Source organism: Carcharhinus amblyrhynchos, chromosome 26, assembly GCF_965287045.1.
Source record: "Carcharhinus amblyrhynchos chromosome 26, sCarAmb.v2.hapA, whole genome shotgun sequence".
Classification (NCBI taxonomy): Eukaryota; Metazoa; Chordata; class Chondrichthyes; order Carcharhiniformes; family Carcharhinidae; genus Carcharhinus; species Carcharhinus amblyrhynchos.
The window spans coordinates 10,491,616-10,514,004 of NC_137349.1; the positions used below are offsets into that span (position 1 = coordinate 10,491,616).

Sequence of the window (22,389 nt, forward strand, 5' to 3'; positions counted from 1 at the left end):
CTATTTCTATACTGCAGGCTATCAGCTCCAGCTCTGATTACAGTTTAGCAACCATAACCTTCATCCTTTTAATTCATAATATTTCTCAGAATAAGGTGCATGTTTAATATATATATGTAAAAAATATATAGATCTGTTATCAGAAGTGCTAAAACAGGAGCTAAAATGGAGTTGAGAGAATGCAATGAAGCAAGGGAGCGTCTCCAAAATGAAATCACTCAACACACACACACATTTCGGGATGAAGGTGGGGTCATAAAATTAAAGAAGACGTGGGCGCGTCGTTCGTGGATCCTCCCCACTATTAAAAATGTACATTGAGAAGTGGCGATGGGCAGTTAAAGCTGCTCTCTCTTCTTTTTCTTTTCGTTTCATCAGCTGTTTTGAGTTTATTTGGACCCAGTCCCTATAAGCTGGAGTCAGTGACAGTATTGGGATTTGCCCCTTTTTTTAATATTAGATTCATTTATAAATGCGCCACAACGCAAAGTCCGCCTGATGCCCAAACAGGGAGGCTGAGAAAGAGAGGGGGGAAGGGAGGAGAATGAAAATAATTTTCGCTGTAATAATAAGAATATATATTTAAAACACATTTATGGATATAATAACAATTCTAAAGGCTCAGACCCAGAAAGTGCTCCAGTTTAATTCCCCCCTGACAGGCGAGAGTGTGTGACAAGCGCGCCGGCCAATGGCGAGAGGCGGTGAGACGGCGGCCAATCAGACAGGGAGGGGGAATTGATACAGGAAGCCCGACGGCCAATGGGAGCAGACGTATGCTAATGATGGAACGCGGGCGGGCCAATGGGAGCGGGGCCGCCGTGAAACTGAAGGAACTTTTTTGTAACAAACACATCAGCTGGAGGCTCACGTGGGGCCGCGGCATTGATCAGTGACAGAAGCAGCCTGCCTGCCAGCCTGAGTGAGTGAGTGAGTGAGTGATAGATAGAGAGAGGGAAAGAAGAGTCTCTCTCTGTTCACCCCACTTCCAACAAACCCAAAGCACCAGCTCAAGTGCGGGCCAGAGAGAGGGGGCAGTGTAATGAGGCCGGCCACTTGGCACTCCAGTCATTGACAGGGGCTGTCACAGCTCCTGGGGATCTTCGGTATACTGAGAGCATTTTTGTCCTCTTGACTTGCCTTTTCCTCTCGCTCCCTCCATTCTCTCTGTGTTACTGACTTAGCTTCTACATTCTCTGCACCAAAATCGCGTTTAAAAAAACCCTAAAGGAGGATAAGGCGGTGCATTTGACAAAGCAACAGTTTTTTAAAAATATAAATCGCTAACAATCGTGTCCAGTTTTGAACCATCTCGGGCTGGATTTCCCTCGTGTATTGAAGTTTAAATCAGAAATCGCCAGAGGAGTGGATTTTTTGGGAGATCGGTTCCAGTATCAGGTGAGTGGCATCTTCGTAACCGCAGGAAGATATCTCTGCGGTGGATATGTATTAAACAAGCAATTTGATTAGATTAAATGTGTAAGAAGTCATTAGGATGTATTACAGGACAAATACGTATGGACCAACTCAGATTTACCTCAGGGCAGTCCAAGTTCAGAACTGTATAGATTGAGATTTAATTGTTGGAGTTGTTATTTGGGTGGGATATTGAAACGGGAGCGTGTCCATGTAGAAAATGCAGGTGAACACTAAAGATCTCGCTATTAAAAGAGCAAGGAGTTCTCCTAGAGTCCTGGCCAACATTTCTCCCGCACCCAAAGGCACAGATTAAAGGGTCAATACTATTTGTCGATTTCGCTGTGTACTCGATAGATGTTTTTCCCTACGTAACAACAGTCCCAGTATCCCAGTGATAGATGGGATGTGAAGTGCACTTTGCAGCCATGTGACAAACACCGTTAAATGTTTTTGTTCCTTTAAAAAAACACAAAGAATGAGACAGCTAACAACCCCGTTTCAAAATACGGAACTGCGCTTTATTTCAAAAGATCTGCAGGTGGCATTTTCAAAGGAAAATCAGTTGAGCGAGTCCGATATTGAAAGTGAAAAGTTGCACCGTACAAGTTTGCAGTTGATTGGGGGGGGGGGTTATTCGGCCTATCTTGTCTGTGTTGACTCTGTGATGCAGCAGTCCAAAAACAATCCCAATGGTTTATCTTTCTCTCAATAACCCTACAGGCCCATGGCAATGAAACAGAGAGGTTATATATGATTTTGTAGTCATCTATGAATGCATTTAATCCATTTATATATATCTGATGGTGGTGTTTATCATCTTCATGGGTTTTTTTTGCTCACTTAACAGTTATTTCATGCTCTAATTTCAACAATAACTTGCATTTATGTAGCATCTTTACTACAGTAAAATGTCTCGAGCCTTTTCACAGGAATGCTTAAAACACATTTTGGCACTGAGTTATTAGGGACAGGTGACCACAGGCTTGGTCAAAGAGGTAGGTTTGAAAGTTTATTCATTATTGTCACAAGTAGCTTTACATTAACACTGCAATTAAGTTGTTGTGAAAATCCCCTAGTCATCACGCTCTGGCACTTGTTTGGGTACACTGAGGGAGAAGTTATCATGGCCAATCCACCTAACCAGCACGTCTTTCGGACTGTGAGAGGAAACCCACGCAGACACAGGGAGAACGTGCAAACTCCACACAGACAGTGACTCAAGCTGGGAATCGAACCCAAATCCCTGGTGTTGTGAGGCAGCAATACTAACCACTGTGCCACCGTGCCACTTTAAGAAGTGGCTTAAAGAGGGAGACAGAGGTTTAGGAAAGGAATTCCAGAACTTAGGTCCCGGCAGCTGAAGGAATGGCTGCCAGTAGTGGAGCGGTTAAAATCAGAGATGCAAAAGTGACCAGCATTCTAAGAGTGTAGCGATCTCGAGAGGGTTGGGAGGAGGGAACAGAGATCGGAAAGGGTGAAACCATGAAGAAATTTGAACACGAGGATGATAGTGTTAGGAATTAGGCATTGGCAGACTGGGAGCCTTTGTAGATCAGACAGACAGTTGATGGGTAAAAAGGACTTGATGTGAGTTAAATCACAGGCAGCCAAATTTTGGATATGCTCTTGTGTTTATTGTCAGTTGAAGTGAATTTGCCTGAATATGTTGTGTTCTTTGATGTTGCCTGACTATGAAGGCCTGCTAAGGCTTTTTTTAAGTTAAATATTGAAAGCTGGCTTGTGATGTTGGTGTGAACACAACTTGTTTTGTGGTGAACAGAGCTTCCCAGTATTGAGTTCATTGATTTCAGAAAACCGGATATAATGGGCTTTTAATTCCTTGGACTGTGGAGGTGTGAATTCAGCAAGATTCTTTCTCTCGCTTGCTGGCAGTGACTGCTGACTGAAATCATAGAATCCCTATAGTGCAATAGGAGGCCATTCGGCCCATCAAGTCTACACTGACACCAATGCCACCCAGGTTCTATTCCCACAACCCCTCATATTTACCCTGCTAATCCCCCTGCCACTTGGGTTAATTTAGTATTAGAGGTGATACTGAGTGCAGTCCCACACAGTCGAATAACTTATCGGCACCGACTTTCTATCCTCAGCTATGAAGAAAGGCTATTTGGTCTCAGGTTCCAGAGGATGCCCGTTGTCAGTGTATACCCCAGGCATGAGCAAGCACTTTCATCAAATTTTGAAAAATAGATTATCACTGCAAATTTCCTCCCAGTGTTTTACCAATCAGCTGGCTTAATTTTGACAGAAGATTTGCAAAATTTCTGTTTACGCTTATAGAACAAAGAAAATTACAGCACACGAACAGGCCCTTTAGCCCTCCAAATCCTGCACTGACCATGTTGCCCGACTGAACTAAAATCCTTGACCCTTCTGGGGACTATAACCCTCTATTCCCATTTTGTTCATGTGTTTGTCAAGATGTGCCTTAAAAGTCACTATTGTATCTGCTTCTACTACCTCCCCCCGGCAGCGAGTTCCAGGCACCCACCTCCCTCTGTATAAAAAAAAACTTGCCTTGTACATCTAGGGTTTTCACCGAAGCCACAGCAGCCGATCACAATAACGTCAAAGAATTTCGAGACATATGTTTTGCTCTTGATAGATACTGCACAAAGCGAATTATTAACTGCATCTTCAATAATAATACATGAGGGGTTTTCTGGGCACTGAAAATAATCATCACGACGCTTGGAGACTGGATTTTCTCCCAAAATGTTATCTTTCAGACTGGAATATTGTGTACAGTTCTGGGTGCCACAGATGAACACATCACAGAGAGGGCAGAAGAGATTCCAGGGATGAGAAACTTCAGTTATGAGGATAAATTGGAGAAGTTGGGAGTGTTCCGTTTGGAGAGCAAAAGACTAAAGGGAGATATGATGGAGGTGTTCGAAATCATAGAATCCCTACAGAGCAGGAGGAGGCCATTTGGCCCATTGAGTCTGCACTGACAACAATCCCACCCAGGCCCTATTACCATAACTCCATACATTTTCCCTAGCTAGTCCCCCTGACACTAAGGGACAATTTAGCATGACGAATCTACCTAATTCACATATCTTTGTGGGAGGAAACCAGAGCACCCAGAGGAAACCCACGCAAACACGGGAGAAACTCCACACTGTCAACCAAGGCCAGAATTGAATCAGGACCCCTGGCAGTAGTACTAACCGCTGTGCCACTGTGCTGTCCCATCATGAAGGGGCTGGCTAGAGTAGATAGGGAGAAACTATTCCCACTTGCAAAAGGATTGGGAATGAGAGGGCACAGATTGAAGGTGATTTTCCAAAAAAGCAAATGTGATGAGAGGAAAATCTTTTTCATACAGCAAGTGGTTGGGATCTAGAATGCGCTGCCTGGAAATGTGGCGGAGGCAGCTTCAATCAAGGCATTCGAGAGGGCATTAGGTGATTATTTGAACAGAAACAATGTGCAGGGGTACGGAGAAAAAGGCAGGGGAATGACATTAAATCATGATGCTCATTTAGAGGCCTGGTACAGACATGATGATGTCCTTTTCCGTATAGTAATAATTCTGTGCGAAGGAACAACTGCTTAGAGAGAGCACAACAGAAACTCCAGCCTGAGAAAAGCTCCAGAAATCTGAGCATGTAAGCCAGGATGACACCCCTGTACGAATGGCTAAACTGAGGCCCTCTCTGTCCTCACAGCTCAATGTAAAAGATCTCATGACATTACTTCAAACATCGGGGTGTCCTGGATAACATTTATCCCTCAATCAACATCACAGATCATCTTGTTATTCATTCTATAGCTGCTTCTACCACATTGTTGTATACAAATTGGCTGCTGTGTTTCCCTCGATTCAGTAGTAAACAGATTATAAAAGAACTTCATTGCAGAGTGCGTTGGGATATCCTGAGGTCAAAAAAGGCTCCATTTTAATTTTAGTCTTTCTTTTTCCTGTAATTACAAAGGCAAAAGTTGTTGACATATCTAAAAAAAAGGTGAAATAAAAGGGGAAATGCAGCCATGAAAGGCTGGAATAGAACCATAAAAAATATAAATTTACAGCTGATCGTTCAACACCTTGAAGAGAGAGAGAATGGTTAAATGTCAGTTGTCTTCCTGTGGAAGGCTGTGCCTGTTAAACAATCAGCTACTCCTTTACCTGCTGCCCTTTCCTGTTCATAAATCAAGTGACAGTCCGTTATAATCATAGGATCACTACAGTGCACAAGGAGGCTATTCAGCCCATCAAGTCTGCACCAATTCTTTGACAGAATGTCTCACCCAGGCCCTCTCCTGCCCTTTCCCCGTAATCCTCTACATTTACCATGGCCAATCCCCTTAACCTACACGTCTTGGGACACTAAGGGACAATTTACCATGGCCAATCCATCTAACCTGCACATCTTTGGAATGTGGGAGGAAACCAGAGCACCTGGAGGACACCTACGCAGACATGGGAAGAACATGCAAGCTCCACACAGACAGTGACTCAAAGCTGGAATTGAACCCAGGTCCCTGGCACTCTTGAGGCAACTGTGCTAATCACTGTGCCACCTGCTCTTGAACTCTTCCCCCCCCAAGATTCACCTGTACCAGTGCAGTGCTTCCACAAGCAGATTTCACGGATAGGATAACAAATGGATGGTACAGTACTGTCCAGAGTTGGTATTCATTGCAGACTATGTGGAGGTGGCATGGCATGGGCTGGCAAACGCTGTTCACTGTGCATCATTATGCAAATACAGCCACATTGCTGTGATGAGGGGGTATTGAAAGTGCAACATGACTGGTACCAATCCTCCTACTTCGCCATAGAGGAGACCGGCAATGCGTGATGATGCCAATCCAAAAGTATCCTGGGTTTTATTAGTTGTGACAAAAGGAAGGATGGTATTCCAAAACTTTGGTAATGACTAGTTCGGCCTGAGCTGGCACATTGCCCCCGATTCTGAGCATCATGGAAAGTGCGGCAAAGCCTTGAAGAAGTTGGAAGGAAGATTTACTTTTAGGTTGTGTGGAGAGACTGAGGATGTCAGGATTGTTCTCCTCCGAACAGACAGGACATTTTGATAAAAGTGCTCAAAATCAGGGGGGATTTTGATAGAGTGAATAACAAGGAAAGGTTTTGATTGGCGGGCAAGTCGATAACTGGAGGACATGAGTTAAAATAATTGGTAAAAGAAGAAGAGGAGAGCTGAGAATTTTTTTTGTTGAGTGCAGCAAGCTGTTATGATCTGAAAAGATTGTGAAAAGATTGCTTCGGCTGTAACTTTCAAAAGGGAATTGGATTTACAGATGAAAAGGAATAGTAAATACGTGGCTATGGGGCAAAAGCAGGTGAGTGGGACTAATTGGATAGCTTTATCAAGGGAGTGGAGTGGACACAATGGGCTGAATAGCCGCTTTTGCTGTAAGATTCTGAGCGTTGATGATCTAATTTGGTGAACAAGATCAGGCAAGCGTGCGTTTCCCCTGGGCGTTTCTGATCAGGGCAGGAGAATACAGAAGTAAAAACAGAGAAAGAAACACAATGCAATTACTTCTAAATTTGTTAGCATAAATTAAAGAAAAAAACAGGTCTTTAAAAAACGTGTCCTATTAACGGTTCCCATTCAAACAGATGAGAACACGGGACCTAATCCTCAAAAAGACCGGACTGCAAGATTGCAGATTGCCTGAAAAATAGCAGAAAACAATCCCAAGCACAAAATCTAGGCTGTCACTCCCAGTGCAATACCCAGGCAGTGCTGCAGTGTCAGAGGTGCAGTCTTTTACAGATTATTTGATTTGATGTATTATTGTCACATGTATTAGTATACAGTGAAACGTATTGTTTCTTGCGTGCTATACAGATAAAGCATACTGTACATTGAGAAGAAGAGAGTGGAGAATGTAGTGTTACGGTTATAGTTAAGTTGTAGAGAAAGATCATATTAAACCAGTGCTTTCTCTGATCTCTTGGTTTGACATAATACAATCCTAAGGTGTTCTTTGGATAGGAGCATGGGAGTTTCCCTGAGTGTTCTGGCCAATATCTACCCTTTCACCACCATCATTAAAATAGGTTATCTGGACATTTATCTCATTATCTCTCCCACAAACTCAAATTGGCGGCTGGATTTCTGACATGACAGCAGAGATTACTTTTTAAAAGCACCTCATTGGTTGTAAAGATCTCCAGGTTGTGAAAGGCACTATATAAATGCAGGTACTTTTTACTTAAACACTGGCTGTGAAGTTCCTTGGGGTATCCTTTAAGTGCAATGAGGAGGTTGTTTTCTTAAATGCTGGATTTCCCTTTGATCCCCTCATGCTCGATGTTGAAAGGTGAAGAGGAATCTCCCAAAGTGACTCGAAACTGGCAATAAACTAAGTTTGGCGTGCTGTTTGTGATTGAATGCCTTTGATCAGTGGCACCTTTGACATCTTTTGATTCGGATGTTGTCAAGTTTAAGCATTTCAGTCAGTGAAGGAAGTGGAACATAGTTAAATTACTGATGAAGCCTGGGAAGATATTGTCTTGAGCATAGGTCAGAAAATTAATAGGAATCCTTCAAGACCACTTTCAAACCCGTAATATACGCACTCGGCTTCTGTTGTGGTACAAAACCACATGTGCCAGGCCTGGAGTGTGCCGAAACAGTCAGTCGGGTCGTTCAATTAGGTGCCTCGGCCGACCTTTCACCCCGATGTAAAAAATTCCATGGCTTTGTCTCTGGGAAAAGCAGGAGAGATCTCGAGTGCCCCGGCCAAAATTTATCCCTCTGCCAATCCTGCCTTTATAAAAAATAAATCAGGCCATTTACCACACTGCTGTTTGTGGGACCTTGCTCTGTACAGATTGGCTTCTTTATTTCCCTACATTGCTTTGTTCTAGAAAGTACTTCATTGGCTGTGTGATTCCTTGGGATGTCCTGAGGTTGTAAAAGGTGTTATCCAAATGCAAATTTGCATCCACTCTGACTGCAACTCGAATCCGTACATAGGATCCGTACAGTGTAGCAAGAGGCCATTCGATCCATTGAATCTGCACCGACTCCCCGAAAGACCACCGTACTCGGGCCCACCTTACCATCATATCCCCGTAACCTCGCACATTTTTAAAGTTTATCTTTATTTGTTAGTGTCACAAGCATGCTTACGTTAACAATGCAATGAAGTTACTGTGTAAATCCTCCAGTCGCCACACTCCAGCGTCTGTTTGGGTACACTGAGGGAGAATTTAGCACTGTCAGTGCACTTAACCAGCACGTCTTTTGGACTGTGGGAGGAAACCAGAGCATCTGGAGGAAATGCATGCAAACATGGGGAGAATATGCACTCCGCACAGATAGCGACTCAAGCCAGGAATTGAATCCAGGCCCCTGGCATTGTGAAGCAGCAGTCCTAACCACTATGTCACCATGTCACACAGGGAGAACGTGCAAACTCCACATAGACAGTCCAAGCCGATGTTGTACCAGGGTACTGTGCCACCGTGCTAGCCCAACCAAGTAGGCTTTCATTATTTTTGCTATTAGAGAACAGGAGGATGACATTCATTTACCAGGATGTTGCCTGGTTTGGAGGGCATTATCTATGAGGAGAGGTTGGAGAAACTTGCTTTGTTCTCATTAGAATGATGGAGGTTGAGTGGTTACCTGATAGAAGTCTACAAGATTATGAGGGGCATGGACAGAGTGGATAGTCAGAAGCTTTTTTCCAGGGTGGAAGAATCAATTGCGAGGGGCAAGGTTTAAAGGAGATGTACGAGGCAAGTCTTTTACACAGGGGATAGTGGGTGCCTGGAACTCGCTGCCAGAGGAGGTAGTGGAAGCAGACATGATAATGACTTTTAAAGGGCATCTTGACAAATACATGAATAGGATGGGAATAGAGGGATATGGTCCACAGCAGGGTAGGAATTTTAGTTCAGTTGGGCAGCATGGTCGGTGCAGGCTCGGATAGCTGAAAGGCCTATTTATGTGCTGTAATTTTCATTCTTCTTTGTTCCATTCCTTTAAGTTTCTTCTATCATCCAATTAGATTATGACTGCGTCAACATATAGATTTTTTCCAGAGTAGGAAAGAGATGAAATGTTAGCCAAGGGCCCACGTTCCTTATTGTGTGGATTACCCACGCTAAATGCGGGGTTACGGAGATGTGGGGGTGAGACGTGGCATGAATAAGATGCTCTTTAGGCGACTCGATACAGACTTGATCGATTAAATGGCCTCTTTTTGTGCTGTAGGCTTTCTGTGATTCTGTGGAAACCGTCAAACATTTACGAGCCAGAACGGGAATGAGCAGAGAACTTTTTCTTAATGCTCCAATGTTATGATCTGGAATTGGATAAATACCTGAAGGGGAAAGATTGCAGGGCTACGGGGGGAAGAAGGGCATAGAACTAATTGGAAGGCTCTTTCAAAGATCCCGTACTGGCAAGGTGGGCCAAACAGCCTCCTTCAGTGTTCTCCCTTTGAAAATAAATCTTTACTATCAACTCTAAACTTAACAAGATGAGGTTTTGATGAAAGTGTTCTCTCAATTGCTTTTAGATGGTGAGAAAACTTTTGTCAAGCACAGACCTGGTTCTAGTGCCTGTTGCTGTGCTGTAATTTCTGTGTCATTCCATTTCTGTCTATATGGTATCTTCTCCACTCGGAGATCCCGGTAGATCAAGAAGGCTGGTCTTTACTGAGAATTTATTCTGTGTTCGACCAAAACAGACCGTACGTTTTGTTGAAGCAGAGTGAAATTTCAATCTGTAACTGGTGCTGGTCAAATCAAGAGCGAATGATAAATGGTGGGAGCCAAAGTGTGGAACCTATTTTAATTTCTTTTTAAAATGTTCTCACTTAGGGTTCAGCATCGAACACTTCCAGGATAGGTACAGCAGGGGGTTAAATGCAGAGTAAAGCTCTCTCTACACTCTCCCCATCAAACACTCCCAGGACAGGTACAGCGCAGGATTAGATACAGAGTAAATCTCCCTCTACACTGTCCCCGTCAAACACTCCCAGGACAGGTACGGCATGGGGTTAGATACAGAGTAAAGCTCCCTCTACACTGTCCCCATCAAACAGTCCCAGGACAGGTACGGCACGGGTTTAGATACAGAGTAAAGCTCCCTCTACTCTGTCCCCATCAAACACTCCCAGGACAGGTATGGCACGGGGTTAGATACAGAGTAAAGCTCCCTCTACACTGTCCCCAAAAAACACTCCCATGTCAAGTATGTCTCTAGTACACTTGTAACCTCCAACACCTGATAGCATCTGTAGTCACGTTGTGGTTTTCGGAAAGCTTTGTACAGATGGGTTGCACCCAGTGGGACCTGGGCTGCAACTGCTTAAACCCATTTGACAAAAGATCATTGGCGTGAGCAGTTATGTTCTTGCTGTCACTCTGAGCTCAAACCAAATACAGGCTGCGGAGGTGAAGGAACAGATTTGAGTGGCTACACCATACCAACTGCTGGAGCCAACCATGAGCTCACTGCTGTTTGGTCAAGAATGGCCAAGAGGGCACTTTGATCTTTGAACTCGCTCCCTTCATTTTTAGAAGACCTTCGCTATTTCATTGCAATTTTAGAGTCCATCATGTGGTGAGTCGGATTTGATCAAATCTGGAATCAACAGGATAATTTCTTGTGCTTTGTCAAGAATGCGAATAATGAGTCAGATTGAAAGTGCTTTTATTTGCCAGCTATCGCATCTTTAAAAAGGAGCTGTCATTTTCCCCCAGCTCTGAACTGCCGAACACGCAGAATTAGAAAATATTTCAAAGAATTTAAAAATAACCTCCGACAGTGAAATATCCTAAACATATTTCAATAGCTTGGAGTGGGGGGTGCGGGAATGAGGAGAATTCACCAAGCTTCACAGGATGAAAGGGAGGCTTGGCTATGTTAAGTATAAAACAATGGTTAATGTGCTATGCGCAGGGTATATATATCTACCTGAGACGTGTTGGACCTGACCTATTGCGCAATGAACAGCTAAAATTGCCCCTAGAGTCTTAGGGTTGTTAATCTAATGGCTCTTTGAACAGCCTTAAAAAAAAATTCTGAGGATATAGGCTGGTATTTATTGTCCATTCCTCATTGCCTTGACTGCGTCCTTGCTAAGCTACACCTGAGAACAGTTAGAACTCAATTGCATAGGGTATGGGATTGGGATTACATTCAGGCCCAGACTAACGAAATGAAACGTACAGGCCCAGGCTGGATAGGGACACCCTGTTTCCTTCTATATACGTTTGTGAGTTGGTTGCGTTCTTATGAATTTTGTAGCTTTGTAGTTACGTTTAGTAACTTTTCACTTTTTTTTACTGAATTCAAAATATCCCAAATGCCCTGCTTTGATTTGGAGTCATAATGTCAGGACTGTTAAAACAGTCTAGGGATTACTAGCCCAGGAACATACCCACTGCATTGAAAGCTGGTAGGCGGACTATTTGAGAACTTCAAGACTTCAGCTGGAATTCTCCGGCTGGTGGGATTCTCTGGTCCTGCTGCAGGTTTCCTGGTGGGATGGGATGGTTTCACTGGGAAATCCCATTGACAGCAGTGGGAACAGAGGATTCAACCATCAGCAACTGGCACACTGCCTACCCCCACTGAGAAAAATGCTGAGAGGAGGCCAGAGTATCTGGGAAGATATTTCCCCTTGTTGGGGAGATTAAAACTAGCATCCGTAAATATAAGATTATCATTAATAAATTCAATAAGGTATTTGGGAGAAACTTCTTTGTCCAGAGAATGGTTAGAATCTGGAATTTGTTCCCACAGGAAGTGGTTAAGGCAAATACATCTACAAGATTATGAGAGGCATGGACAGATTGGATAGTCAGAAGCTTTTTCCCGGGGCGGAAGAAGGGTCAATTACTAGGAAGCATAGCTTTAAGGTGGGAGGGGCAAGGTTTAAAGGAGATGTACGAGGCAAGTTTTTTACGCACTGATGGTGGGTGCCTGGAACTAGCTGACGGGGGAGGAAGTGGAAGCAGATATGACAGTGACTTCTAAGGGGCGTCTTGACAAATACATGAATAGGTTAGGAATAGGGGGATATGGTCCCCAGAAGAGTACGGGGTTTGAGTTCAGATGAGCAGCATGGTTGGTGCAGGCTTGGAGGGCTGAAGACCTGTTCCCGTGCTGTAATTTTCTTTGTTATTTGTTCTAAATAGTATGAATGTATTGAAGGAGCAGCTGGATAAAGATGAGGGGGGAAAGGTGTATAGGGTGTACTGGTAGGGTAAGATACAGAGGATGGGGAAACTCGTGAGAGCCATTAAAACCAACATGGGCCAGTTGAGCCGAATGGCCTGTTTCTGAAACGCACTCTATACTTTTGTCTTGTGGTGCTGACATTAACACTGGGATGGAAGGGTGCGGAGGAGTAGCAATGGGATCCTCTAACCCAGCTGAGTTCGAAGTCTGTGTGTTGGGGGGTGGGGGAGATGCGGCGGGGGGGGGGGGCGGCGGAGGGGGTGGGGGGGATGCGGGACCAGAAAGCAACTGCGCTTTCTAAATAAAACTCTGTCTGACTGACATTGGAGGCCGCAAATTATAGGTTGTACTGGTGCTTTAGTCTGACATCAGAACGTGAAAATTACAAGGTTTGTATTTTTAAATACAATTAAGTGTGCTGTGTGTGTGCGTATAAATATACACGCTATAGCAGCTTACTGCAGAGCCTCTGTGATAGCAGACAGATAGACAGACATGATTAGAGCGCAAATATATTCTGGCAATTCCAAGAATTGTAATTGCTATTTTTAAAGACAAGGTTTGCAGCTGAGTTTGGGGACGGGGGTGGCACACTTGTCACGGCTTCTGTCTTTTGTTGCCCCCTTTAGCTCCCTTTCTCCGTGCGCCCCCCCCCCTCCCGATGATACTTACTTTTGTCACAAGAGAATTCCTATATTCCTTCACCAAAGTGACTGTTCCTCGTGTGCACCGCTCACCTTCTCTGCTGTCTCTTCAAAAGAGTTATCCAGTTAGTACCACTGTCTTCTGCTCTCTCCCCATAGTTCAGCAATTTTTCTTCCTTTTCAACTATTGATTCAATTTCCTTTGCTACTGATCCTGTGGTTTCCAGTCAGTGCATTCCGGTTCACAACTCACTACGTGAAACAATTTCCCCTGATGATGGTCCCTTAGCCAATTACCTTAAACCCAGACAGTAAACATGGGCAGGCCCTTCAACCATGTTGGGCATCGCAACCGAGCTTGAACCTGCCCTTACCAGAAATGTAGACGCACGTGCAGACTCGGGGCACTCTAGAGGATCAGGAACACCACACCTGGGTGATTTCTTCCCCTTCTCTCAGTGAAGTCAGTTGTAGCATCAGTTGTGGCGAGATGAGTGATATTATCGCTAGACTATTAATCCAGGAACTCAGCTAATGTTCTGGGGACCCAGGTTCGAATCCCACCACGGCAGCCGGTGGAATTTGAATTCAACAAAAAATATCTGGTATTAAGAATCTACTGATGACCACAAAACCATTGGTGACAGTCGGAAAAACCCATCTGGTTCACTAATGTCCTTTTGGGGTGGAAATCTGCCATCCTTATTCGGTCTGGCCCACTCCACAGCAATGTGGTTGACTCTCAACTGCCCTCCAAGGGCAACTAAGGATGAGCAATAAATGCTGGTCAGCCAATGACGCCCATATCCCTGTGACCTCCTGGCCATGGTTGACTCTGAGATCCCTCTTGGTTTCTTTGACTCAGTGATATACAAGGTCTTCAATTATTCATTGAGCCGGAGGGCAGAGATCTTCCAGGGTATTTTTTTGTGGTCGTACTTGTGCTGTGAGACTTTCTAAATTACCTCAGAGGACAGTTAAGAATCAATTACGTTGGTGTGGTTGGAGTCACCCATAAGGCGAGGACATCCTTCTCTAGTCTAGAGGAAACCATGATAGCGTGGTTAGCACTGCTGCCTCACAGCGCCAGGGACCTGGGTTCGATTCTCAGTTGAGTCACTGCCTGCATGTTCTCCCCACGTCTGCATGGGTCTCCTCCGGGTGCTCTGGTTTCCTCCCACAGTCTGAAAGATGTGCAGGTTAGGTGCATTGACGTGGCCTGGCGCCGGAGTGTGGGGACTAGGGGGATTTCACAGTCACTTCATTGCAGTGTTAATGTAAACCTTACTTGTGACTAATAAATAAACTTTAACTTTAACATCAGTAAATCAGTTAGACCTTTATGTGGTAACTTTTACTGCTGCCCTTTAATTCCCCCAAGTTTTTATGATCTGAATAAATCTCATTTCAAAATTGTCCTGGAATGGGATTTGAAATCGCTTCCTCCTGGAATAACGCTGAAGCATCTGGATTGTGAGACAGGTAACTTGACCACTGGATGTCAACATGCAGCATTCCTGGGACAGGCCCAACACATATCAATGGAAAGTGGAGGTTTCCTCTAACTTGCCTCGAAAGGGTTGAATTTCTAGCTCCTGTGATTGGGATGGGGGGGCTCCTATTGTGCACAGCTGGCTTGCAGGAATGGGGATGGGGAGACTTATGGGTTAGGGAGGATGGAAAATCATTGCCAAGTGACCTTTCCTTGCACAGTGTGGACTTCAGACCCTCATTTGCCCCTGACAATGGGATTCTGGCACCCACAGGGGAAAATCCACGCCAAGTGTCCCACCCAACACCAGAATCATGCCTCCTACTGGACCAATGCAATTGGTTATTTTCCCTTCCAATGAGTAAGGTTGTCAGATTAGGATTACAGCAGTATTATGGTTCTGTTATGGGGTTAGTAATTCACCATATGTACAAGGGCATGAGTTCAAATCCCACCAGGATTAAGTTTAGAAAGATTTTGGGTACCAACAAGCTGGTTTCAATAAAAATGTCTATTGACTAAAAGCTGACTGGTCCACTTATGTTGTTTAGGGAACTAATCCCAGGTCTGTATGTGAGTGCAGTTCTATATCAATGTAACTGACCCATACTGCCCTCTGACATGATCTCGCTTTCCCCTTGGGTTATCAAACCATTGCCAGCAAAAAAGCCCACCAATATCTTCCCAAGGCAATGAGAAATGGAATGGGTGAAAGGGGAGATAGTGATGTAGTGGTAATCCAGAGGCCCAGACTAATATCCTGGAGTCAGGGGTTCAAACCTCACCACAGTAGTTTTCAAAAGAGAGTTTAGACCAAGGTCCTTGTCTAACTTCTCGCCTGGTCATTAGATCACCCAAGGCCAATAGTTCGAAGAAGAAGAGGAGAGTTTTCCCCAGTGTCCGAAACCCAAAACAGATGGTTGGATCATTTATTTCATTGCTGTTTGAGGGATCTTGGTGTGCACAAATTGGTTGCTCTGTTCCTTGCCTTACAACAGTGATTGAACTTTATTTCATTAGCTGTAAAACACTTTGGGATGTTCTGAGATTGTGAAAGATGCTATATCAATGCAAGTCTTTCTCTCTTGGCTCAGGTGGATATTAAAGATCCTGTGGCATTATCCCAAGGAGAACAGGGGACATTTTCCTGTTTCCTGAAGTTACAGCAACACTTACATTTACAAAGCATCTTTTATGACCTCAGGATGTATGCACCAAAGTACTTTACAGCCAGGAAAGTATGTTTTGAAGTGTAGCCACTAGCAACGCAGGAAATGTGCACAGCAAGGTTCTGCAAGCAACAGTATATAATTTTTTTAATTCGCTCATTTGATGTGGGTGTTATCGATTGGGCCAGCATTTATTGCCCATCCCTAATTGCCCTTGAACTGAGTAACTTGCTTGGCTATTTCAGAGGGCATTTAAGAGTCAACCACATTGCTGTGGATCTGGAGTCACGTGTACGCTAGATCAGGTAAGGATGGCAGATTTCCTTCCCTAAAGGACATTAGTGAACCAGATTGGTTTTACAACAATCATTATTGGTAGACTTTAATTCTGGGTTTTTATTGAAGTCAAATTTCTGCTGTGGTGGGATTTGAACCCAGGCCTCCCGAACATAACCCTGGTCTCTGGATTACTAGCCGAGTGACAATTCCATTGCACCATCGCCTCCACATGAATGACTTTGTGATGTTGTTTGAGGGATAAATATTAGCCAGAGCACCAAGGATAACTCCCTTGCTCTTAATACACACACACAAACATACGAATTAGGAGCAGCAGTAAGGCCACTCTGCCCCTTGAGTATGTTCCTCCTCTGTTTCCTCTCTGAGGAAAAGAATTTAGTGCTTTGAGATCTTTTACCAGGTCAGACAGGATCTCAGATTAGTATCTGATCTGAAAGACAGCTCCTGTGACAGCTCTGTACTCCATCAGTAGCAAACTGGAGTGTAAGTCTAGATTTTCATCCTCAAGTCTCTAAGTGGCACTTGAATGGACAGCCTTCTGAATCAGAGGCAAGAGTGCTCCTCACTGAGATGCTGTGGACATGTAGGGTGATCTGTCACCCCCAAGAGGGTATGGGATTCTCATGACGTAAAGGGGGTTCCTGATAATTCCTCATACATGAACACTTCTGACCTGTTTGCTCCTGCCTTGGCCGACATTCCTCCCTCATCATCATGAAGGGTAAATCTGGAGAAACTGGTTTCAGTAGATGAAGGGTTGGATGCCAGAGGATCCAGATTTAAGGTGATTGATGTGAGAACCACACAAGGAAACTTTTGGCCCTTGGGAAAGAACGGGTGCAGTGGGATTACTCTTTCAAAGAGACAGCACAGGTACGGTGGGCTGAATAGCCTCCTGTGCTGTATCTGAACTGATCTTCCATTCCCATGGTTGCTTGTGGGATCCTCCTGTGCACAAAATGGCATCCTTCATGAAGACCGTTCTTACACTTCAGACGTCTTTGCGATGTCTCTAACAGATGTGATAAATAAGATGATCTATAAATACGAGTTTTTGAGCTTATAACTCTTGTAAATGTTACCTGTCGTCATAAAGAAATAAAGATTTGTGTTTGCAGGAGTAGGAATGTAGTTTTGTGTAACCACTTAACATGTGCAGCAAGAAACAGTCACTTTGTGGGGCTCCGGCTCTGCAGATAGGATTGTTAAAAATGTTTTCTCAGGGATTGTACATTACTGACAAATATTTCCCATCCTTTGTCAGCCTGGGTGGCTTGCTTGACCCTTACAGAGGACAGTTAAGAGTCAATGAGCTAGTTTGATGAGATAATGTAACAATGAAAGTGAGTCAGAGTTCATTTGTCATCCTTTACAATGGTTATTTCTGTTGACAAGGCTATGTTTCCAGAATTCTGGAAAGTTGTTTTGCAAATAACACTAAATAGAGTCGTGTATCTTAGTTGAAACACATTGAGATACTTGGGGAAGGGGGAATTTTTGACTCGTCTTGTTGCTGAATGTAATGCGTGTTTTGGACTTCGGGTAAGGCGATACAAGGGTTGAAACTTCCCTCTGCAGAATGGCTTTGCGTTTCCGTGTGTGATCTCTCCATTTAGGGGAAACCTGGTTTCCCTTCCAACGGCATTTTTTCCGAATTCATTTTACGGGATGTGGGCGTCACTGGCTCAGTCAGCGTATAGAAATGATGTGGAAATGCTGGCATTAGACTGGGGTGAGCACAGTAAGAAGTCTCACAACACCAGGTTAAAAGTCCAACAGGCTTATTTGGAATCACGAGCTTTCAGAGTGCTGCTCCTTCATCAGGTGAGTGCATTAATGGTGTTGGATATCTGCACGAGGTTGCGATGGGTCCTTACCCGCACGTTCGATCACGTTGTACCTGAAGGTCCTTAGTGAACGACATTATCGATTGTGCGGGTAAGGACCCATCACAACCTCTTGCAGAAGTCCAACACCATTAATGCACTCACCTGATGAAGGAACAGCACTCTGAAAGCTTGTGATTCCAAATAAAACTTTAACCTGGTGTTGTGAAACTTCTTACAGCGTATAGAAACATAGAAAATAGAAGTAGGAGGAGGCCATTCAGCCCTGCGAGCCTGCTCCGCCATCCATTTTGATCATGACTGATCATCAAATTCAATATCTAGAGCTCCCCTTCCCCCCCATATCCCTTGATCCCTTTAGCCCTAAGAGCCCCCAAGAGCCAAATCTAATTCCTTCTTGAAATCATACGACATTTTGGCCTCAACTACTTTCTGTTGTTGTGAATTCCATACATTCACCAACCTCTGGGTGAAGAAATTTCTCCTCACCTCCATCTTAAAAGGTTTATCCCTTATCCTCAAACTACGACCCCTGGTTTGGGACTCCTCCACCTCCCTCGTTGTCCTGTGGGTAGCACTTTAGCTTCTTCTGCCTGAAGGTTCCACTTCAGAAACCTGAGCCCGTGTTCCAGTTGGAAATCTCAGTGTAGGAGTGCTGCCCTGTCAGAGGTGCTAGCTTTTAGCTAAGATTCTAACTGAGGCCCTGATTGCCTTCACATGTAAAAGACCCAACAGTACAGTAATAAGTCATGTGAGGCAGAAGCTCCTTCACCAAAATCCCTTTATGTACAATTCTAAAAGCAGTACACAGAGTGCTATCAGTCAGCAGGCAACCTTCAGAAGTGCCAGAGGAACTGACACTCCTGGTTAAATGCAAGGAAAAGACTCCCTGATTGGTCTATCAATTGACCCCTTAATCAGGGACATTTTTTGTTATCCAATCAAATAAACTAAATTAAATTAACTTAGGGACAACTCAAAAGGGGAGGCTCCCGAAAAGTAGGGGAACTGCCCGAAACAGAAAACAAAGTAGAAAGGAGACTTAAAACATCAAATTAAAATGTGATTTAAGGGGTCAATCATACATCCCAGCCCCTACGGTGCCTAGCAGGCATGGAAGGCATCAACTGTGCCCTCGGACACCACATGTTCCCTTTCCAGGGACACCTGGCCATGAATGTAACACGTTAATCAGGGTGTTCATATTCCAATACGCCAACCTCAGTGGCCTGATTGAAGTTATTATAGGTACCATTCGAAGAAGAGCAGGAGCCAAAATTTATCCCACAGTCGAATCTCACTGTGAAAGCAGATGATCTGGTCGCTCTGGCAGTGTACAGGTTGACTGCCACATTTCCCCCATTTCAAAGTCCTTAAATGGCTGTTGAAGCCTTTGAGATATCCTACAGTTCTTAAAAATGCAAGTTCTTGCTCTCTTGGTCAAGGTGAATGGTCCAATAGCCAAGGAAGAGAGAGGCAGGGTAACTGAATGGACTAAAGGTTTCTTGTTGCCTATGTCCAGTCCTACAGTTACTGCTGGCGTGAGTTCCAATGAGGGAGTCAGATTTTATTTTTGTGGCAAATGGAACTGGGTTTTATTCATGGTGCGCTTTATGGAGACGAGGTGGGAGGGTACAGTTGGGGAGGGGATGCGTTTGGGAAGGGGATTAGGGACAGAGTTTCTGTCATTGTGTCATAAGCCAGGTGTTTGCTGGGCTTCACTCTTGACCCTCACAGACCAGCTCTTTAGCCTTTGACCCTTAGAGGCCATTTTAACTTCCTGTTGCAACACTATAAATAGAGCCTGACCTATCCTGTTTCCTGTTTGTCACAAATTTTGTTTCCATTCTACTGATAATTGCTGCAGATTGTCCAATGCTGCTTTTGCTCACATGGGAGTGGGCAATTTTTTTTTTCAGCTGCGCTCAACAAAGCGGACCCTGCCTGTGAGAATCTGGAGGATTCATTCCATAAGCGGCCTCCCCAAGGCTGAAGCAGATGGCCCAATTGGCATCAATATCTTCGCTTACTTCTCCTTGTGATCCCAGTTCTTTCTTCTCCTTCAGGCCCACAGCATGAGAACTCTGCGTTCCTTCAACTCACATCACTTGTCCATGTCCCTAATCTCCGTTCTCCCATACCTCCACCCCACCGTTGGGACGGCACGGAGGCACAATGGTTAGCACTGCTGTCTCAGAGCGGCAGGGACCCGGGTTCAATTCCAGTCTCAGGTGACTGTGCAGAGTTTGAATGTTCTCCCCATGTCTGCCTGGGTTTCTTTCGGATGTTCCCGTTTCCTTCCAAAGATATGCGGGTTGGATTGATTGGCCGTGCTAAATTGTCCCTTAGCGTCAGGGGGTTAGCATTGTAAATATGTGGGGTTACAGAGATGGGACCTGCGTGGGATTGTGGTCGGTGCAGACCCGATGGGCTGAATGGCCTCCATCTGCACTGTAGATTCTGTGATGATCCTTCAGCTGTCTCAGGCCTAAAGCACTGGAATTCTCTCCCTAAACCTCTCCGCCTCTCTCTATCTATCTTTCTCTCTCTCTCTCTCTCTCTTACTCCTCAAAACTTACTATTTCAGGAGCAAATCTAATTTCTCTCCCACGCTGTGTGTTGTTGCCTGTATGTATCTCTCTGTCACTGCATGTGTCTCTGTCTGTCTGGCTCGAGTGTGGGTGGACTCTTTAAATTAGTGTTAACCCATTCCCCAGCCTGTGCTTGGCTGGATGAGCAGGTACTGCACATTACACTAAATTGCAAGAATGCCTTTGAGACTATTTTTAGAACTGAGTTGTCCAGAATGCATTTAGTTCCAAGTTAAATATAGCTCTGTGCCAGTAGAGTGGGCGGTGGGGGTGGGGCAGGGTCAGGAAAGGAGGCCGTGAGTACCTCGTCTTTAGATGCCTGAAATCTGAGCTGTTTTATGACGTTGCTTATTCCTTGGATCCTTGCCAGGGTGAAAAGGAGAGCGATGCCCATAGCTTAGTACTGTCAGTCCAAATGTTGGTAGCTGTTAGCCTCTTTATAAATAGCCCACTTCCTCTGGCAGGGGGTAGCTGATGTTTTGGGGCGGGGGACGAAGGCAGTGGAAGATTGGGGATTGGTGGTAGTGCAGAGGGGTGGGGTGCTGGAACAAACTGAATTCCATTTTGCTGGTGAAAATCTTTTGGAAGGCTCAATTAACACTCTCTGTTCCTGCGCCCACCCAGAGCACAGAAGCAGTGCAGTGGTTATTTGACTGGAGTAATCAAAAGATTCCTGAACTAATAATCCTGAGGGCATGATTTCAGTCCCACCACGGCAGGTTTGTGAATTCTGAATTCAGTTTCTGAAAACCTTGGCATTGAATAATAGAGTGAGTTTGCGGCTGCTGTGTGTCTTACAAACATACCCAAAAAAAACCAGCTGGTCACTCATGGGAGCAAAAGAAGGTCTGGGCCCCTATGTGACTCCAGGCAAACACCCATGAGGCTTTACTGGCCCACTTAGGGCAGCACAGTGGTTAGCACTGCTGCCTCACAGCACCAGGGACCCAGGTTCAAATCTAGTCTTGCCAGAGAAATCTAGCCAGAGCAAGTGTGTGTGTGTGTGTGTGTGTGTGTGTGTGTGTGTGTGGAGTTTGCATGTTCTCCCCATGCCTGCGTGGGTTTCCTCCCACACTCCAAAGATGTGCAGTTTAGATGGATTGGCCATGCTAAATTGTCACTTAGTGTCCCAAAATATGCAGGTTAGGAGGATTGGCAGGATAAATGCATGGGGTTATAGGGATAGAGCCTGGGTAAGATATTCTGTCAGAGAGCTGGTACAGACTTGATGGGCTGAATGGCCTCTGTCTGCAATGTAGGGAATTCCATGATTCTCCGAAGCCAGCCCTTTATTGGTAAGGAGAGATGGTCAATAAATTCCAGTCTTGCCAATGATTCCCACACCTCAAGAATGAGTAATAATTTTAAAAAGGTGCATAATGGCTTGTTGATTTTTCAAAAATTCAAACACCCTTTAAGGAGTAGATTTCTAAGCTTGGCCCGCTGTAGTTTGCAACAGGAATCTGAGCACATGATTAATGATGATCTTTCTGCCATGGGGAGCACTGGATGGATGTTGTTCTTCAAGTGCTGATACACAGTCTCTAACAAAGGCAATCTGCAGGGTGTGCCAATCTGGAAAGTGGGGTGGGGGTGCGGTGCTGTGCCATTTTATTTATTTTTGAGCTGCCTGCCTACTGGGCCTGTGCTTCAGCTATAAGCCATGGACAGACAACGTCACATTATGTAAATGTCTTATAGTCACTTCTCAGCGTCC

The 22,389-nt window shown here is 44.6% G+C and overlaps 1 protein-coding gene across 1 annotated transcript in view; it reads left to right on the forward strand.

Annotated features, from left to right (window-relative positions):
- The first annotated feature begins 933 nt into the window (after positions 1 to 933).
- Positions 934 to 22,389, forward strand: part of mef2b (myocyte enhancer factor 2b) — a 151,617-nt gene continuing 130,161 nt past the window's right edge. The window contains exon 1 of the mRNA XM_080212837.1: positions 934 to 1,398. The gene's annotated coding sequence lies outside the window, so the exon portion shown is untranslated. The remainder of the gene's footprint in view (positions 1,399 to 22,389) is intronic.